The sequence below is a fragment of the Monodelphis domestica genome, chromosome 4 (genome assembly GCF_027887165.1).
Source record: "Monodelphis domestica isolate mMonDom1 chromosome 4, mMonDom1.pri, whole genome shotgun sequence".
NCBI classification, from domain to species: domain Eukaryota; kingdom Metazoa; phylum Chordata; class Mammalia; order Didelphimorphia; family Didelphidae; genus Monodelphis; species Monodelphis domestica.
The window spans coordinates 294073303-294094130 of NC_077230.1; the positions used below are offsets into that span (position 1 = coordinate 294073303).

At 36.0% G+C, this 20828-nt stretch overlaps 1 protein-coding gene across 5 annotated transcripts in view; it reads left to right on the forward strand.

Moving 5' to 3' along the window:
• SGCG (sarcoglycan gamma) overlaps positions 1-20828 on the forward strand; it is a 341738-nt gene that overhangs the window by 73293 nt on the left and 247617 nt on the right. The window contains exons 1-2 of one of the 5 annotated variants that reach the window (XM_056794688.1): positions 362-499; positions 3974-4141. The exons of 2 other annotated variants lie outside the window; for them this stretch is intronic. The gene's annotated coding sequence lies outside the window, so the exon portion shown is untranslated. Of the gene's footprint in view, positions 1-343; positions 500-3973; positions 4142-20828 lie in introns of those variants that run through there. 2 more of the 5 variants (XM_007495215.3, XM_001375567.4) reach the window with 2 other exon arrangements.

Consider the following 20828-nt stretch of genomic DNA (forward strand, 5'->3'; position numbering starts at 1 on the left):
GTAAAATATACCAGATTTGTTGATTTTGTGAAGTTATATATTTCATCAGATTTTTGTTCTTCTGTACCTCTCAAATGGGGGGAAATAATCCTTTTTTCATTTAATAGGTAGAAGATTATTTTGAAGGTTATGTAAAACTATCCTTTTTCTTGGCATAATTCAGGGATTACAAATTGGTTTTATAGGAATGCTATTTTTCTTTTTATTGGCACAGTTAAAGCTCTCTGTTGGAACTAGTGCCTAAACAATTTCAAATGTGGTGTGAGCTGTTTATGTCACTGAGTAAAATTAGATATGTCTGTTGCCAGTAGCAGGGGATGAAATATAAGACATAGCCAAATATGTGAGTGTGCTTTCTTCCAGTAATAGTTGAGGCGGGACCTAAAATACCTTCCCCCCCAGTTTTAGAAGTGGTGAAAAAGTTTCAGACAGTGTTATCTTCGGTAGAAATCAAGTTGGTTGTAATTATTTCATCAGTGTGCTTTTTAACATATATAAGGTAAGTTATCAAGTATCTTTTCATTGAATTTTGCCTTAGATTTTTAATATGGTGAAGTCTGTAATGTACTTCAAAAAGACAAAAGTGTATTTCTTGGGGTTTTTTTCTGAAATAAAGGTCAGGAACATTTAATTATACTTATCACCTGACAGTAATCCTCTGTAATAATGTCATTGCTAAATATCATCTATTTTTATTTCAGCAGGGTAGTATCATAGATTTTATCATTTATTATGAATGCTTTTAGTATAAGAATAGACTTGTAAATATCCTGAGTGATAATTTCATTTTGTAAAGTGTAACTATCATGTGTTAATTTTGTGCTGTAATGTATTCTTTCCATAACTTTCCTACATTGAAATTTATTCCTTACTATCTCCACATCTGATCTATACTCATAGTTTATCCTCTTGAATTATATTTTCCCTCCTTTTTTCCATGGATTTTTATTTTAATATAGGAAATTTTAAGGAGAAGACTATAAGGGCTGTTTAATATATTAAATGTCAGGAAGCACCACCAAAAAAGAAAGTAAAACAGCTTCCCATTCTCAGAATGGAAAAAGACATTTCCTCCCTTGTAACCTGAACAAAAGATTGCATACAGTTAAATCTATCAAGTCAAAAAACAACATAACAACCTGAAATTTCCTCCCAGTAGCAAAGGAGGAGGAGGGCAAAATTAAAAAAATTTTTAAAGTTCTGCCTAGAAAATGTCTGCCTACTTTTTTTTCCCATTTTTATAAAAAGTTATGGAATGTGGCCATTAGGGTGCACAAGTTTGTAAGAAAATTCAAAAAATACTAACGAGGGAAAGAGTAACTCAGCTGGCTTGATAATTGTTGCCAGCTTGTTTCTGAAGTTGCTGACTAATAAAATAAGACATAAGACAATTGCTATATTTCTTTCAAAAATTTTAACTTAAGACATCTTGCTTAGTTGGGGGAATTATTTTGCAGAGAAATGAGCAAAGGACAGGTTTTTTTTTTTTAACTAATGGTAATTGTGTTGGTATGAAAAACAGTCAAGGGATAGAAAAACTTTGTGAGTTATTAGATTGTCGTCACTGTTTTTTTTAAGGCCAAATGAAAAGAGTACTGAATACAAAATGTGTTTAAATACTAAATGCTCCATCCACATTGCTTTATGATGCCTTTTTAGGAAAGCAACTAAGTGACTGACTTAGTGGGTAGAGAGCCAGACTTGAAGATGGGGTCTAGAGTTGAAAAGTGCACTCGGACACTTAGCTATGTAACCCTGAAGAACCAATTTAAAGTATTTATTCTAAGATGAAACGGAAAGGTTTTTAAAAAAAAGCAGCCTGTGACTCACAGGCAAGTATATGGCTAACAGCTTAGCAAGCAGAGAACTGAGAGAGAGAAACCCATCGTACAACTGAGAGGTAGATGTACCTGTAGGCATTTCCATCCCCCAGGGGTAAAGAATGACAGCAGAGTATATGATGAAGAGTCCAGAAGTGGTACACCCCACTCCAGTCATCTGCTCTTCTCTGTCCTGAAGCAACAAAGTGTGGTAGTGAACAAGTTGATCACGAAACAGATAGGGAACAGTTTAAATGCTTCTGTGTGCTTGTCGTTCCTGCTCTCATCCTTTTAAAACTGTTATTTGCCTCATTGTGTAAAGGATTGCAATTTGCTCCTTAGGACATCCAAGGGCTGTCACTGGGTTACCCATGGGAGAGTAGCATTCAGAGTATCATTCAGCTATCTCAGACTCTGTTTTACATGAGTCAGCAAAGTATTTGGGGACACCCCTATTGTAAAAATTAAATTATGTCTAGTAATAAAAGTATCATATTTTATGAGGTTTATTAAGGATTATTGCCATTTAAATACTCATTGTGATCTCGCCAACCTGGGGACTCAGGTGAGATTATAGAGAATTCTGGAAAACACCAAGTATTTCTGGGGATTGAAGTCTGGGGTTCAAACTCTCCATTTTTACACTATGTATTTACACTATTGTATACCAATAAAGAAAGACTACCTTTACAAAACTGACTTTTAAACCTTAAAGCCCTATATAAAGCTGAGCTATTAAAGTTATTCAGATATGGTGGTGTGATGCAAATGTGACAGGGCCTGAACAAGGGGCTTTCCTTGGATTAACAAGTACAGCAGCATGTTATGGGTCATTTATTACCCACCTTCCAGAGGAAGAGCTGGATTCACCCTTTACCTTAGAATATGAGATATTAACATATTTTCTGGAATAGACTCTTTTTGCTGTCTAGTGAAGTCTATAGACCCCTACTCAGAATAATTATTTTAAATGCATAAAATTACAAAAGAAGTCATTTACATTAAAATATAGTTGTCCAAATATTTTATTTAAAAGAAGTTCACTGATCTCAGGTTAAGAGCCAAAGCAGGAAAATATTATACAGCAGTTGGGTGACCAGTTGCAGCAGATGATGGCAGTAACTATATGTGAATAGCTCTCCAGCCATATCTGGTTCTTTTGACCACATCTGCTCAGCCTCCACCATCAGTGGCATTCAGTAATTTCTTGCTAGTTGAGAGAGAGAGAGAGAGAGAGAAAGAGATAGAGAGAGCAGTGAAAGAACCTGTTGTTCCTGGGATGCGGTGAATCAGAATTTGAAATGCAACCATTTTTATTTGCCTATGATCTAGCAAGAAGGTTGTTCATTATAAGGGACTTAGTAGAGGCTATACTGGATTGGATTGTGACTTTCATGGAAAAACTGTGGCATATTTTCAGAATCCTAGGCATCTCCTGGGTATTTGTTGATGCTACAATAAACATACCATGATTATGGGAAACCAGCAACATGACCCATCCCTTGTTGATTGCACTAATGAGTTCTAACAGTTGTGGGCAATCTTGTATTGGCAGGAAGAAAATTCTAATCAAAATATTTAATTGAGATCTTAATGAGGAACTAAAACACCAGATATCAGAATGCTACTTCCCAGTGAGCTTTAATTGAGTTAGAGGTGCATTTAAGCATTTAAAAGATCAAAAGTTATTGAAGGAATAAGTTCCTAGGCTCTATGGAGGATTCATATACAGGAATAGGGAGTTAAAATAAGAGCCTGAATATATATATATATACATATATATATATATATATATATATCCCCCCAAATTCAGTATTGGGGATGCATGATGGACTATTTTTAATAGACCCATCAGCCCATTTTCTCCCACTGTTGGTAGGAACTTTCCTAGAAGAAGATCTCTGAAGAACTACAATCAATTTGAAATGAAATTTAAAAAAATTCTCAAGCGAAGTAGGGACATCATCCTTGAACTGTGTTATTTATTGGCAAAAAAGAAAGACATCTTCTCCCTCAATTTTATTCTAATGGGAAAAGATAAAAGGGAGCTGAAAGGAGCCCAATAGGAAGTTCTTTCCCAAGTAACCTATAATCTGGAGTTTATTACACAACATGTTATTGAATTCAGCATTCTCTGATTCTTCTTTGTCTAGTCAAAAGTTGGAAAGTCAGAATCAGAACCAAAAGCTAGCCTGATCTCCTCCCCCCAAATGGAAACCTCAGGAGGGAAAAGGAGTTTGGCATGAAGGAAGGGTGTTCCAAGGATGAGGAAGCCCTGAGAACTGAGGGAAATTCCAAGATGAGACTTCAGCTGAATTGTGGTAGGAAAGTCTGAAAGTCAGAAGTCGAAAAAAGAATGTTTTAAAATTTTTAATGTATATAGCACGTTTCTGTCTTTGATCTCAATTTTTCTCCCTTGCAGTATATTAAAGAGTATGGACAGGTTAGTCATTTCTTTTTGTATTGCTTCAGTTGGGGTTTTCTTGGCAAAGATACTAGAGTAGTTTGCCATTTCCTTCTTCAGCTCATTTTGCAGATGAGGAAAATGAGGCAAAGAGGGTTTAGTGACTTGTCCAGGGTTATACAGCTACTAAGTGCCTGAAGCTAGATTTGAGCTTGAATCTTCCTGACTCCAGATCTATTGCTTTATCTTATGTACCACCTAGCTGCCTTATTCATTTCTTAGCATGATTCTAAATTGTTTTTCAAAATTATGAGACCAATTCACAATTCTACCAAAAATGCAACAACAGGCCCTTTCTTTCCATTAGTCATACAATATGCTCTTCTATCATTTTTGCAGATTTAGTGGGTGTGAAGTGAAAATGCAGAGTTGTTTTAATTAACATTTCGCTTATTAGTGATTTGGAGCCATCTTTTCATATGACTGTTAATAATTTACAACTTCTCTTTGAACAATTGCTCATATCTTTCAAATACTTATCAGTTTGATAATTGCTTTTGTTCTTATATATTTGTGTTAGTCCCATATTCAATGGATGTATCTTGCATGTATCTATTAATGTGTTGTATTTCCCATAGGAATTTAAACATTTTGAAGAGAGGGGATTTTTGCCTTTTTTTGTATCTCAAACATATAGCACAGTAGTCAGTACATACTAAGGAGTTAAGAAATGTTTATTGATTGATAGGTAGTTCTGTATATATCTATGATATCAGACACTTAATAGAGATATTTGATGCAAATATTTTCCCAATCTGGAACTTGCTTTTGCATCCTAATTTTGATGATTTTGTTCATTCAAATGCTTTTCAACTTTGAGAAATCATATAATTATTTAGGGATTGCATAATTATCTATGAATGCTCTTAATTTTACCACCGTTAACTTTTCTTTGGTTAAGAATTCAGTTCTCTGTGGGAACAGAAACAGAAGAAAAACAGCTACTTGATCACATGGGTTGATGGGGCTTAGATTAGGGATGTAGACTCTAAAGGATCACCCTAGTGCAAATATCAATAATATGGAAATAGGTCTTGATCAATGATACATGTAAAACCCAGTGGAATTCTGCAATGGATAGTGGGGAGGGGAGGAGGGGAAGGAAGGAACATGACTCTTGTAACTATGGAAAATATTCTAAATTGACTAATTAAATAAAATTTTAAAAAGAATTGAGTTCTCCTCCTTCACCCACCAGCCAGAGCAGTGAAAAGTAGCTGATATGTTTCTGTTATGGTATGACATTGATATTTAGTCCATATATCAATTCTGAGCTTGATATAGTATTTGGTGCAAGATGTTAATCTAAAATTTAATTTCTTTTAAAGTATTTTCCAATTTTCCCAGCACCCATTTTCCTTTTTTTAATACTATAATATCTTATTTTTACCAGTTGCGTGTTAAATAATTTTAACATTTATATTTTAAAATTTTATTAGTTTCAAATTCTCTCCCTTCCTCTTTCCACTCCCAGAGGTGTTAAGCATTTGATAAAGGTTATACTTGGCCAATTATGCAAAACATATTTTCATATTAGTCCCCATCATGTTGTGAAAGAAAACACAAACCAAACAAATGAAAAAAAATTTTAAATGAAAAGTATTATGCTTCTCTCTCCATTCAGACTATATCAGCTCTTTCTTGAAATTGTCTTATATCATTCTGTTGCTGAGAATAGCTAAGTCATTCACAGTTCATCATCATATGGTATACAAAGTTCTTCTGATTTTGCTTATTTCTCTTTCCATTAGTTCATGCAAATACTTCCAGGTTTATCTGAAATCTTCCTGCTCATTTTTTCTCAGATAACAATAGTATTCCATTACAATCATATAACCAAACTTGTTCAGCAATTTCCCTACTGATGAGCCTTTCCTCAATTTCCATTTCTTTGACAGTACAAAAAAGAGTTACTAGAAATATTTTTGAAGAAATAGATCCCTTTCTCTTTTATTTTATCTCTTTGGTGGGTCAAGGGATATGCACGGTTTTATAAGCCCTTTAGGCATAGTTCCAAATTGCTCTCCAAAATGGTTGGATTGTTTCACAACTCCACTAACAGTGCATTAGTGTGCCAATTTTCCATATCCCCTTCAACATTTAATGTTTTCCTCTTCTGTAATATTAGCTAATCTGAGAGAAGTGAGGTAGTACCTTAGTGTTAATTATTTGGTATTTCTCTTATCAATTATGAATTAGAAGTTTTTTTTCAAATAATTATAGATAACTTTGATGTCTACATCTGAAAACTTCCTGTTCATATACATTGACCATTAATCCATTGGAGAATGATCTTTCTTTCTTTCTTTCTTTCCTTCCTTCTTTCTTTCCTTCCTTCTTTCATTCTTTCCTTCTTTCTTTCCTTCTTTCTTCCTTCCTTCCTTCCTTCCTTCCTTCCTTCCTTCCTTCCTTCCTTCCTTCCTTCCTTCCTTCCTTCCTTCCTTCCTTCCTTCCTTCTTTCTTTCTTTCTTTCTTTCTTTCTTTCTTTCTTTCTTTCTTTCTTTCTTTCTTTCTTTCTTTCTTTCTTTCTTTCTTTCTTTCTTTCTTTCTTTCTTTCTTTCTTTCTTTCTTTCTTTCTTTCTTTCTTTCTTTCTTTCTTTCTCTTCCTTCCTTTATTTTTCTTTTCTTTCTTTCTTTCTATTTAGAATAGTTGACCATGATTATATGATTCATGATTGCCCCTCCCAAAGCTGACAAGCAGTTCCACTGGGTTTTACATGTACCATTGTCTAAAACCGATTTCCATGTTATTCATATTTGCAGTAGAGTGATCTTTTAACATCAAAACCCTAATCATATCCATATTGAACCTCATGTGTTTTGCTTCTGCATTTCTGTTTCCACAGTTCTTTTTCTGGGTGTAGATAGAGTTCTTTCTCAAAAGTTCCTCTGGATTGTCCTGGATCATTGCATTGTTGCAAATAGAAAATTCAATTATTTTGATTTTGCCTTAATGTATCAAACTGTGTACAATGTTCTCCTGGTTCGGCTCCTTTCACTCTGCATCAATTCCTGGAGGTCTTTCCAGTTCACATGGAATTCCTCCAGTTCATCATTCTTTTCAGCACAATAATATTCTATTACCATCATAGACCACAATTTTTTCAGCTATTCCCCAATCGATGAACACCCATTCATTTTCCAATTTTTTTGCCACCACAAAGAGCAATGGCTATTAATATTTTTGTACAAGTCTTTTTCCTTATTGTCTCTTTGGGGTACAAACCCAACAGTGGTATAGAGTAGCCATTCTTTTAAAGCCCTTTGGGCATAGTTCCAAATTGCCTTCCAGAATGGTTGGCTCAATTCACAATTCCACCAGCAGTGTATTAGTATCCCAGTTTTGCCATATCCCCTCCAACATTTGTCACTTTCCTTTGCTGCCATATTGGCCAGTCTGCTAGTTGTGAGGTGGTACCTCAAAGTCATTTTAATTTGCATTTCTTTAATCAGGAGGATTTAGAGCACTTTTTGATGTGCTTATTGATAGTTTGGATTTCATCATGTGAAAACTGCCTATTCATGTCCCTTGACCATTTGTTGATTGGGGAATGGCTCAATTTTTTTTTTTTGTAAATTTGGCTTAGTTCCTTATATATTTGGGAAATTAAACCTTTTTCACAGTTTTATTATGAAAATGTTTTCCAGGTTTGTTGCTTTTCTTCTAATTTTGGTTGCATTGGTTTTGTTTTTATAAAACCTTTCTAATTTGATATAATCATTCATTCATTTTACATTTTGCAATGTTTTCTGTCTCTTGCTTGGTCTTAAATTCCTTCCTTTCTATGTTTACTTAATTTATTTATGATTTTACTCTTTATATTTAAGTCATTTACCCATTTTGAATTTATCTTAGTATAGGGTATAAGATATTGATCTAAACCTAATTTTTCACATACTATTTTCCAATTTTCCTAGCAGTTTTTGTCAAATAGTAAATTCTTGTCCCCAAAGCCAGAGTCTTTGTGTTTATCAAACACTATCTTTCTGAGGTCATTTACCCCAAATCTATTCCATTGATCCTCCCTTCTCTCTCTTAGCCAGTACCATATTGGTTTGATGAGCACTGCTTTATAGTACAATTTAAGATCTGGTACTGCTACGCCACCTTCCTTCACATTTTTTCATTATTTCCCTTGATATTCTTGATCTTTTGTTCTTCCAAATGAACTTTGTTGCATTTTTTTCTAATTCTAAAAAAAAGGTTTTTGGTACTTTCATAGGCATGACACTGAATAAGTAGATTAATTTGGGTAATATTGTCATTTTTATTATTTTAGCTTGTCCTGCCCAGAAGCAATTAATGTTTTCAAATTGTTTAGTTCTAGTTTTAATTATGTGAAAAAGTGTTTTGTAGTTGTGTTTGTTTTGGAAAATATATTCCTAAATATTTTCTATTGTCTGGAGTTATTTTAAATGGAGTTTCTCTTTCTAACTCCTGCTGCTGAGTTTTGTTGGAAACATGTAGAAGTGCTGATGGTTTATGTGCCTTTGTCAATTATTTCCACTAGTCTTTTAGTTGATTTTCTTGGGTTCTTTAAGTATACCATCTTATCATCTGAAAAGAGTGATAGTTTAGTTTCTTTATTAACTGCTTTAATCCCTTCAATTTCTTTTTCTACTCTAATTGCTATTGCTAGCATTTCTAGAACAATATTAAATAATAGAGGTGATAATGGGCATCCTCAGCAAGCATTTCTTAACTGTCTACTATGTCTCAGGTATGCTGCTAGATGCTAAGGATACAAACTATAAAGTGAAACAGTCCCCTTTATTAAGGAGTTTACATTACATTTAGGAAGACAACATAGAAATTTGTAATTATTTACAGAATGTATACAAAACAAATAGTATGTAGTTTATAGAGTCAAGGAAGGTATACATTCCATGTATGGGGATGGACAGTGAAAAGACAGGAAGACAAGAGTTGGAGTGCTATGTGAGTAAACAAGAGAAGACCAGTTTGGCTCAGCCTTTAATGTGGAAATGAGAGAAATATACGATGAATATAGAAGTGTAGATTGAGGCTAGGCTGTGAAGGGTTTGAACAGTCAAACAGGGGAGTTTATATTTTATGTTAGAAACAGTCAGTAGCTGGTGAATTTTCTTGGAGAGTGATGTTGTCATTCTTGTTCTTATGGAAAATCATTTTTGACAACTCTGTAAAGTATGATTTAAATTATAAAAGAATTGAGGCAGAAAGAACAATTAGGAGTCCATTGTAATAGTTCAAATGAGAGGTAATAGGAATTTGAATTAAAGTGGGAGTTAATGAAATCACCAAGTGAGAAAGTATAGAAAGGGAAAAGAATAAGTCCTAAGAAAGAACCTGAAGAATACATAAACACTAAGGATAAGTGTTATGGATGAAGAACCATCAAAGGCAGCATAGAGGAAACTATCATCTACAGAAAATGAGAAAAAGGAAAGAATAATGTTATGAAACTCCAGAGAAAAGAAAGCATCCAGTAAATGAGAGGAGTAACATATATCAAATTATGATCTTACTCCACCTTCCTCCTTACTGTACAGAGGATGTAAGGATGAAGACTGAGGAGAGATCATAATATTTGGAAATTAAAAATTATTGATAGTTTTTGAAGAAAAACCAGTTTCTGTCAAGAAATGAGGTAAGCAGAAAGATGGTGATGAATAAAGGGTTTGTAGTAGTTACTGGATAGAGCCAATCTTCATATAATTAAACACCATCCACACAAGTATTAAAGAAGGAAGTCATTTACTCAGGAAAAGAACAGGAGGAAGGTTTTTTTTTTTGTTTTTGTTTTTTTTATGAATTGAAGGGAGCTATCATTTCAGTCACCATTAAGTTGGATCTTGAACCAATCTAAATTTCTATTTGCAATTAACATATGGGTGACTTTAAACCATCATTAGCCAGAAGGAACCAGGGACTTATGTTCAAAGAGTACTGATTTGTCTGTGGTCTGCTTTTTCTAGTAGATCTATTAGGAGAAAGAAATTACAGCAGTGGTCTAAGAACTGCTGTCTCTCAAGGTCACCTTCCATAGGCCAGGAACAGGACCAGGACTTCATTATCATTATGGAACACCAAATGAATCTCTTCTATCTCAAGTAAACCCTATTCCCTACTTTAAAAAAATTATATATTTAGTTTCATATCACTTGTGTTCCCTGTTGTTCCCTCTCCCATTACCCATTCCAGAGTGTAATCCTTTACAATAAAGAGGAGGGGAAAGGTAGTCCATCAATCAATCCCAGCATTGTATGTAGTGTTTCATATTCAGAATGTTTCTCCTCTATAAGGAAAGCATTTACTTGTACAAATATAAATATATAGCTATACTCTTTGTGGTGGCAAAAAATTGGAAAATGAGGGGATGCCCTTCAATTGGAGAATGGCTAAACAAATTGTGGTACATATTGGTGATGGAATACTATTGTGCTCAAAGGAATAATGTATTGGAGGAATTCCATGTGAAATGGAACAACCTTCAGGAATTGATGCAGTGAAAGGAGCAGGACCAGGAGAACTGAAACCACAGAGACTGATACTCTGTGGTACAATGGAATGTAATGGACTTCTCTACTAGCAGTAATGCAATGATCTAGGACAAGTCTGAGGGACTTGTGAGAAAGAATGCTATCCATATTCAAAGGAAGACGTGTGGGAATAGAACTACAGAAGAAAAACCACTGCTTGATCAAATGGGTTGATGGGGATATGATTGGGGAAGTAGACTCTAAACAATCACCCTAGTGCAAATATCAATAATATGGAAATACGTCTCAATCAGTGACAAATGTAAAACCCAGTGGAATTGCGTGTCGGCTATGGCAGGGGGGAAGGGGGAGGAGAGGGAAAGAACATGAATCTTGTAACCATGGGAAAATATTCTAAATTAATTAATGAAATATAATTTCTCAAATGAAAAATATAAAAGAAGTCTTTTAAATGTTATTGTTCTCCCACAAATTTTATGAGAATAAAGAACAGGTTTGGGAGGAGAGAGACAATTGGAAAGGTCAAGAAATGGAAAATAGTAATTAAAGAAAGAAATATGAAATTCAAGATAATGGAGCAAAAACAATTCGGGTTAAAAGTCAAGTCTTAAGATATGAACATTCCTATGGATAATCGGAGATAGAATGAAAATGGAGTTAGTGAAGGAAAGGACATTAATAAACTAAAATATTAGGATATTTGAAGGAACAAAAATGTGAATTTTGGAATCCCCATGTATGATGTAGAGAGGCAGAATGTGAACAAGGTACTTAACATCTTGAGAAAACGGGACAGTGATCTGAAGTTTAATTGAAGATAGCAATAAGGAAACTATTTCCATAGAATGATATGAATAAGACACTTTGGGTCCATATAGTCTTCCTTCATCAGTTAAGAGGACATTAACTTTCTTTTTGCTAGTGATTCAATCTGTTTAGCACTCCTTCACGGTTAGAGGCAAAACCCAAAGCCTTTATTTCAAACTTAACATGAGATTTGAGGGATTCTCCCCTCTCTGTTTTAATGACTCTTTCAAGTTACCAATGATTTCTCAGTTATTTTGTCTAGTGGCATTTCTCAATCCTCATTCTACTTCATCTTTGTGCAACTTTTAATATTCCTTCAAAACTTCTTTTTCTTTATTTTCTGCAAATTGCCATCTCCTGCTTCTTTTTTAGCAGTCCTACTGTTCCTTCTCAGTCACCTTTTTCTGGGTTATTCTAAGTATCCTCCAAAGTTAGAATCATGGCCTTCTTTTTCTACCACATCTCCCTTGGTGATCTTATCATCTTAGCATGAATTCAGATATCACCTCTTTGCAGATAACTTGCAATTCGATATATCAGACATTCATTTCTATCTTAAACTCTAGTCATGTATCTTAAATGGCTTGCTAAAATAGTTGATCTTTCTTGTATTTTAAATGTATCATTTCTTCCCATTCTAATCCAAATGGTAAAAAAAATTATTTTGTATAAATCTTCGCATGTCATTCCTATGCTTTATAACTTCCAATGATTCTCCATTGTTCCTAATATAAAATGTAGCCTTCTTAGCCTGATATATAAGGCCTTCCACAATTTGGTTCCAGCTTTAGATTACTCTTCTTCACATATTCTGTGTTCCAGCCAAACATTCTTAGGCTCCATATACTTACCCTTCCATAATGAATTCACACACTGTCTCTTTCTTTCTTCATTCCTAATGGAGGTGAATTATTTTATTTGAAGAGATAATCTATTCATCATTGCAATAAGTCTTACCTGATGGTACATACCTTAAGCAAGCTTTACTTTTCTAAAACTTTTCTGGACTCAAGGCTCCCTGGATTTCAACCAATTTTGATCATCCTATGAGACTATAGACATTTACCTGGCCACATCATGAGCCACCCCACCTCACTTTCTACATATTTTGAAATCAACATTTCCCTTGCTACTACAGCCTTCCATGATTGCATACACCCACACAACTGCCAATATATCAGCACAAAGAGCTTAATGAACATATGCTAAATTACTAAGTAGGAAGCCCTGCTGGTGATTATAGGCTAGTCTACTATTATTTTGTAGTAACAGAATACTTCTCCAAATTACTTGAGCAGCATTGATAGGGGAGAAGGGTTGTACATGATGTGTGTAAGCAATGTAAGGGATTCGGGGAGCCTTGCATTCTTATCAGTCACACTTATAAGGAAGACCCTGTGCTACTTTGAGCTATGGCCTCAGGAATTTTTTCTTCCCTTAGTGGAGTTACTAGAGATGCTATAAATCCTCTAAGAGATATAAAACTATAGGTCTATGGTCTCCTAAATGCATACATATTTTCAAGTAGATTGTTAAATCAAATATGAAAATGGATACCTGCCCAAAACTATATATGGCTGCTTAGCTCATGCAAATGAATGTACTTTGCATATCTCATTGACCTTAAAATATACCTCCTGCAAAGTTAATCAGGTTTATTCCTTCTCTTCACCCAGGCCTCTCCTCTCATAATACTATTATAGCTAAAGTTTTTTAGGAAGGAAGAGAAAAATTCAGTATCATAAGTATGATTTTTCATTTTTAACAAATGGTTATCAATTTCTTAGCTGGGAGAAGGCATTGTGTGAGGAATTGGGGGAAATATAAGAATGATTAGTATGAAGTCCATATCTTTAATTGTCTTTAGTATGAATAGGAACAGTGAGCCAGGAACACATTTTTGATGGATTTAAGGAGATTTTAAAAAGATTCAAGGAGACGAAGAGGAGGTGACACTTGAGTTGGTACTTGAAGGATAAGAAACACTCCTATCAGCCTCCATTTGTCTTCATTGCACTATTTTGTGAGGTATAGGGAATAATTTTTGGTTTTTTATCTTCATATTTAGACTTAGGTTCTCTCTAGTCACTTATAATAGTACCTATAAGAGACAGGACTTTTTTCTGTTTTTCATTCTGTTACCATTCCTCCATCTCTGGAAAGGCTTCTTTTATTACTCTCTCTTTCTCCCTCCCTCCCCCCCTTCCCCTCTCCCTGCCCCCTCCCCTCTCATAACTTTAATGTAGGGAAACAAAAGTATTACAGTATTACATGTTAAAATTTTTTCATGTTAAATTGTATTGGTTAGGATTTTTGTCAGGATCTTTAGGACCATGGGAAGCAAAAGATTGAAAGAATTTATGCATATTCAGTACAAAGCTCAAGTAATATTTATATAATACTGTCATCGTGGCCATATTCTAGACATAGAAAGATAAAAATATTATTAAAATTTAAAATTATCCATAAAAGAACACACATTCAAAAAAAGAGGAAAAATGGATATAAAATTAGAATACTTTTATTATGACAGCAGGGAAGGGAAGAGTTCAGGCTTTTCTTTACTCCTACATAATCCTCCATTAAGCTATACTATTTTCCTTTCTACTTAGTATTCTTTTGTGGGGGAAAAATAAGAGAGAAGATGGAAGAATTCTGGGCTTTCACCAGTCCCTCTTCCTTTACTTTTTGTCTTCTCTCTCCCCCGCCCCCAAAAAAATATGGCACTAAAACATCCAATCCTCTCATGGATCCAAACTATATCAGCTTGTTCTTATTCTCCTCTTGTAAGAGAATATTATCTTCATAAGCAGTACATTGTGAGGCTGAATACCTACATTCCAGAATGATAAAATAACCTCAGTATTCTCCACCATCATCATTCTCAAAATTTCTGAGTGTCCCTAACAGGTCTCTGCTCTTTAGGATCCTCAAACAAACTTTTTTTTCATTAGTTTATTTTGCTTCCTTGTCATTTTAGAACTTACTATTTAGCACACTATAATTATAAATGTTCTAAAAATGTTTATCTTACTAAAACATAGGACTTCACTGTACACATATTGTACTATATTCTGTGTATTTTGGGCAAAAAGTAATTGAAAGACATTTTAGTAATCAAATTCAAACTCTGAAAAGAAAAATGATGATAAAGCTAGAAATGTATCTTGTGTTGATGAAACACTGGGAGACTTTATTAATGTACTGTCAAAGTAAAGGAGGATTGCATATAAACTATATTTGATAAGACCTATAATTATGTTTACCTCAGGAACCCTTTTTTCTTCTTAACTCCCCTTTAAGCTTTGCCATTAAAAGGCCTAGCACAGGGGATGAATTTAAAATACTTCTCCATTAAAATTTTTTTCTTAATTATGTATATATATGTTTTTAATAAAAATGTTATTGAGTGTTGTTTTTAAGAGATATAACTAAAATTTTATTTTGCTAATTGACATGTTTGGTACTTAAATCCTCAATCTTAAAAAAAACCCAAAGGCTAATTAAATGAAAATAATACTATATTACAAGATTTAAGACTTGAAAAAGACCTCATAGGCCAACAAGTCCAACCTAGGACTGTTGAATGATCTCTTCTACAGTATTCCTAATAACTGATTATCCAACTTCTACCTACATATTCCAAATGGAAGAATCCAGTACCTTATAAGGCAGTGCGTTATACTTTGAATTATTTTTTCTTTGATATTAAGCTAAATCTGCCTCTGCAACTTTCATTCATTGCTCCAAATTCTGTCTATTGAAACCAAGAAGAAAAAATCCATCTTCTGTATAATGGCCTTCAACTAATGACTGACAAATAAGTAGGTAGGTAGAGAGGTAGAAAAATAAATAGATAAGAGATTTTTAAATCACTCCTGTACCCAATCCCTAACTTTTCAAACTGTTATCCTGTGGCATGTTTTCTCTGGCCACAGATTTCAAATCTCATCTCTGCATTAACCTATCTTCTGAACATATATGTTCTAGAGTCACAAAGAATAGGCTAGTCTTAACTTAACTCACTTATATGGATGAGCAATAGGGATAACTCCACTCTCAGTCTATCCCTCAATTTCAGACCACTTGAGTTTCTTGTCAGCAAGCAACCAGTGGGCTTGCCCACAGTGTCATGGGATTTGATTTCTCATAGCTTACCTAATACTCTCAGATGCCTCCAAAACAAAGATTATTCTTAGCAAGGTGATTGGAAAGCTTACCAACTTACTGGGGACATCCTCCTGATTCATTTTGCTTATATTTATTTGAAAAAAATTCTTAAAAGCTAGAAGAATATATTAGTTCTAATTCAATGTTAGTTACAGTTCATCTTACTAATAATCACGGAGAAGTCCTATCTAGATCATTTGGAAATCTACTTTACATGATAGAAAACCTTACAAACTACCAATGTAGAAAAACCTTGCTTTTGACTTGGCAGGTAGATGGTGCAGTAAATAGAATGCTTCAGGGTCTAGAGTCAGGAAGACTCATCTTCTTGAGTTCAAATCTGGCCTTAAACACCAACTTGTTATTTGACCCTGGGCAAGTCATTTAACCATGTTTCTCTCTCAGTTACTCATCTATAAAATGAACTGGGAAAGGAAATGGCAAACAACTCCAGTGTCTCTGCCAAGAAATGTGGTCACTGTCAGACACAACCCAAATGTAGTCACTGTCAGACACAACTAAAAGTGACTGAACAATAGCAATGGCAGCACATATACTTTGACTATTTGTTTCTCCTTTAGCATAATGAAATGCATTGAAATACATTGAAATACATACATTGAAAGCCCATTACATATAGTAAAAGACCCTCTTGCAAGGTAATGGGGATACAAAGATTAAAATTAAATGATTCTTACTTTTCAGGAATTTACATTTATTTAAGAGGATACAAAATATACAGAGATAAAAGTTTGTTAACTTAATTAATGCTACTCCTATTCTAGCCAAGAAAATAGATTTATCATGCCTGTCATATCCCCTATTTTTAATTCATCCCCTATTTTAAATTCTTAGGGATTAATGGGAGTTTGAGATTGTCTCTTTTCATTGGTTTAAGTCCCCACTGGTTATTCCATGAATCTTAGAAAATGAGGGATTGGGGGTGGGGGGGCAGCTGGGTAGCTCAGTGGATTGAGAGATAGGCCTAGAGATGGGAGGTCCTAGGTTCAAATCTGGCCTCAGCCACTTCCCAGCTGTGTGACCCTGGGCAAGTCACTTGACCTCCATTGCCTAGCCCTTTCCACTCTTCTGCCTTGGAGCCAATACACAGTATTGACTCCAAGATGGAAGGTAAGGGTTTAAAAAAAAAAGAAAATGAGGGATTGGGGGCAGCTAGGTGGCTCAGTGGATTGAGAGCCAGGCCCAGAGACAGGAGGTCCTAGATTCAAATGTGACTTCAGACACTTCCTAGCTGTGTGACCTTGGACAAGGACCTTGTTTAGCCCTTACTGCTCTTCTGCCTTAAAAGCAATACACAATATTGATTCTAAAACAGAAGGTAAGAGTTTGTTTTTAAGGAGGGATTAACAAGGCACTTCCATTTAAACACACAATATTGGGTAGTATTTACAAAGGGATATTTACTTCAAATCCGTATTTTTTTTCGTTCCATTTGAATTAGTTTATTTAGTCAATTTAGAACATTATTCCTTGGTTACAATAATCACATTATTTCCCTCCCTCCTCTCCACTCACCCTTCCCACAGCCCATGTGCAATTTCATTGGGTATTACTTGTGTCCTTGATCAGAACCTATTTCCATGTTATTGATGTATGCACTAGGATGTTCAAATGAGTCGTGTTAGAGATCCATCTTATTTGCAAACATTCCAGTCCTGCCTGGACAAAAAGCTGTCTGCCAAGGGACCACTCACTGGAAGCTCAACCAAGAAATGGAACCAGTTCAGAGACGCAGTGAAGGAAACATCAAAGGCAGTCCTAGGCCCAAAACAACGCAACCACCAGGACTGGTTCGAAGAGAACAACACTGCTATTGAAAACCTATTGAGCAAGAAGAACAAAGCCTTTATGGAGTGGCAAAATAACCCAAACCCTGCTCCTAAAAAGGACAGATTCAAGTCTCTCCAAGCCACGGCGCAGCGTGAGATCACGAAGATGCAAGACCGATGGTGGGAAAAAAAGGCAGAAGAAATCCAGTGGTTTGCTGATATGAAAAACTACAAACAATTTTTCAGTGCCCTCAAGACTGTCTATGGGCCATCAAAACCCACCACCACTCCCTTGCTATCCTCTGACGGTGACACTCTCATAAAAGATAAAAAAGGCATCAGCAACAGGTGGAAAGAACACTTCAGACAGCTTCTCAACCGACCCTCTTCAGTTGACCAAAGCGCCCTTGACCAGATCCCCCAAAACTGCTCCATTGAACAACTTGATGTCCCTCCTTCAATAGAGGAAGTCCAAAAAGCCATCAAACAAATGAGTGCAGGCAAGGCACCCGGTAAAGACGGGATCCCAACCGAGGTGTACAAGGCCTTAAATGGAAAGGCACTCCAGGCATTCCACATAGTGCTGACCAGCATATGGGAAGAGGAAGACATGCCCCCCAGAACTCAGAGATGCCTCCATTGTAGCCCTATACAAGAACAAAGGCTCACGAGCAGCCTGTGACAACTACAGAGGCATCTCACTACTCTCCACTGCCGGAAAGATCCTCACCCATGTTATACTCAACAGACTCCCGTCATCTGTTTCAGAGCAGAACCTGCCTGAATCACAATGTGGCTTCCGACCAGATTGCAGTACCATCGACATGGTCTTCAAGGTGAGGCAAATGCAGGAAAAATGCCTTGAGCAGAACCTGAGTCTCTACATTGTCTTCATAGACCTGACAAAGGCGTTCGACACAGTGAACAGGGACGCATTGTGAGTGATCTTCAGCAAGTTCGGTTGCCCAGCAAAATTCGTCAAACTGATCCAGCTCTTTCATGTTGACATGACAGGGGAAGTCCTATCTGGGGGAGAGACTTCCGATCGCTTCAACATCTCCAATGGTGTGAAACAAGGCTGTGTCCTTGCTCCGGTACTATTTAACCTATTTATCACCCAAGTATTACGACATGCTATGATGGATCTAGACCTGGGCGTCTACATCAAATACAGACTGGATGTCTCACTATTTGACCTTTGCCGCCTGACTGCAAAAACAAAGACAACAGAGAGACTCATCCTGGAAGCTCTCTTTGCAGATGACTGTGCTCTCATGTCCCACCAAGAAAATCATCTCCAAACCATTGTGAACAGGTTCTCCTCCTCAACAAAACTGTTTGGCCTGACTATCAGCCTCAGCAAACCAGAGGTGCTGTTCCAACCTGCACCAGTGAGGCCAACTAACCAGCCGTGCATTACAATCGATGGCATGCAGCTTTCTAACATCAACACTTGCAAGTACCTGGGCAGCACCATCACCAACAACGGGTCCCTAGACCACGAGATTAATGCCAGGATCCAAAAGGCCAGCCAGGCACTTGGGTGGCTGCGCTGCAAAGTCCTCCAACACAGAGGTGTAAGCACTGCGACGAAGCTCAAAGTGTACAACGCAGTGGTCCTCAGCTCACTCCTGTACAGTTGCGAGACATGGACACTGTACCAGAAGCACATGAAGCAGCTGGAGCAATTCCACCAACGCTCCCTCCGGTCAATCATGAGGATCCGATGGCAGGACCGAATCACCAATCAGGAAGTCCTCGACAGAACCAACTCCACCAGCATCAAAGTCATGGTCCTCCAAACCCAGCTATGATGGTCTGGACACATCATCCGCATGGAACCACAGTGAATACCAAGACAGGTATTCTACGGTGAACTGTCAGCTGGACTCAGGAAACAAGGCCGACCAAAGAAAAGATTCAAGGATCAGCTAAAGTCAAACTTGAAGTGGGCTGGCATTATACCAAAGCAACTAGAACTTGCTGCCTCTGTCAGAAGCAGCTGGCGAACCCACATTAACCATGCCGCCGCCACCTTTGAAGATGAGCGACGTCGACGTCTTGCCGCTGTGTGTGAACTCCCACACCAGGCCACAACTGCACCTCCCTTAACAACTGGCGTCCCATGCCCCATGTGCCACAAACTCTGTGCCTCAGCCTTTGGACTCCAAAGCCACATGAGGGTACACCGTAGATGAAACTGCACAAAGACAATAGTCATTCTCGATCACCAAGAGACTAATATATATATATATATATATATATATATATATATATATATATATATATATATATATATATATATATATACATCCCCAATTGTATCCCTTCAATCCATATATTCAAGCAGTTGTTTTTCTTTGGTGTTTTTACTCCCATAGTATTTCCTCTGAATGTGAAGAGTGGTTTTTCTCGTAGATTCCTCCTAGTTGTATGGGATCAAAATTAGACCTTTGTCAGAGGTTTTTGTAATGAAGATTGTTTCCCAATTTGTTGTTTCCCTTCTAATTTTGAATGCATTAGTTTTTTTTATACAAAAACTTTTTAATTTGATGTAATTAAAATTATTGATTTTTACATTTTGTGATTTTTTTCTAGCTCTTGCTTGGTTTTAAACTCTTTCCTTTCCCAAAGATCTGACATAAATAGTACTCTGTGTTCACCTAATTTGCTCCTTCTTTATATTCAGGTCATTCACCCATTCTGAGTTTGTCTTGGTGTAGGGTGTGAGATGTTGATCCAAACCTAATCTCTCCCATACTATCTTCCAATTTTCCCAGCAGTTTTTATCAAATAGTAGGTTTTGGTCCCAAAAGCTGGGATCTTTGGGCTTATCATAGACTATCTTGCTGAGGTCATTTACCCCTAGTCTATTCCACTGATCCTCCTTTCTGTCTCTTAGCTAGTAGCAAATTGTTTTGATAACCACTGCTTTATAGTATAGTTTGAGATCTGGGACTGAAAGTCCGCCTTCCTTTGCATTTTTTTTTTCATGATTTCCTTGGATATCCTTGATTTTTTGTTCTTCCGAATGAACTTTGTTATTTTTTTCCCTAATTCAGTAAAAAAGGTTTTTGGTAGTTCAATGGGTATGGCACTAAATAGATAAATTGATTTGGGTAGGATTGTAATTTTTATTATGTTAGCTCATCACCCATGAGAAATCAATGTTTTTCCAGTTGTTTAGATCTAGTTTTAATTGTGTGGAGAGTGTTTTGTAGTTGTGTTCATATAGTTCCTATGTTTATCTCGGCAGATAGATTCCTAAATATTTTATATTGTCTTGGGTGATTT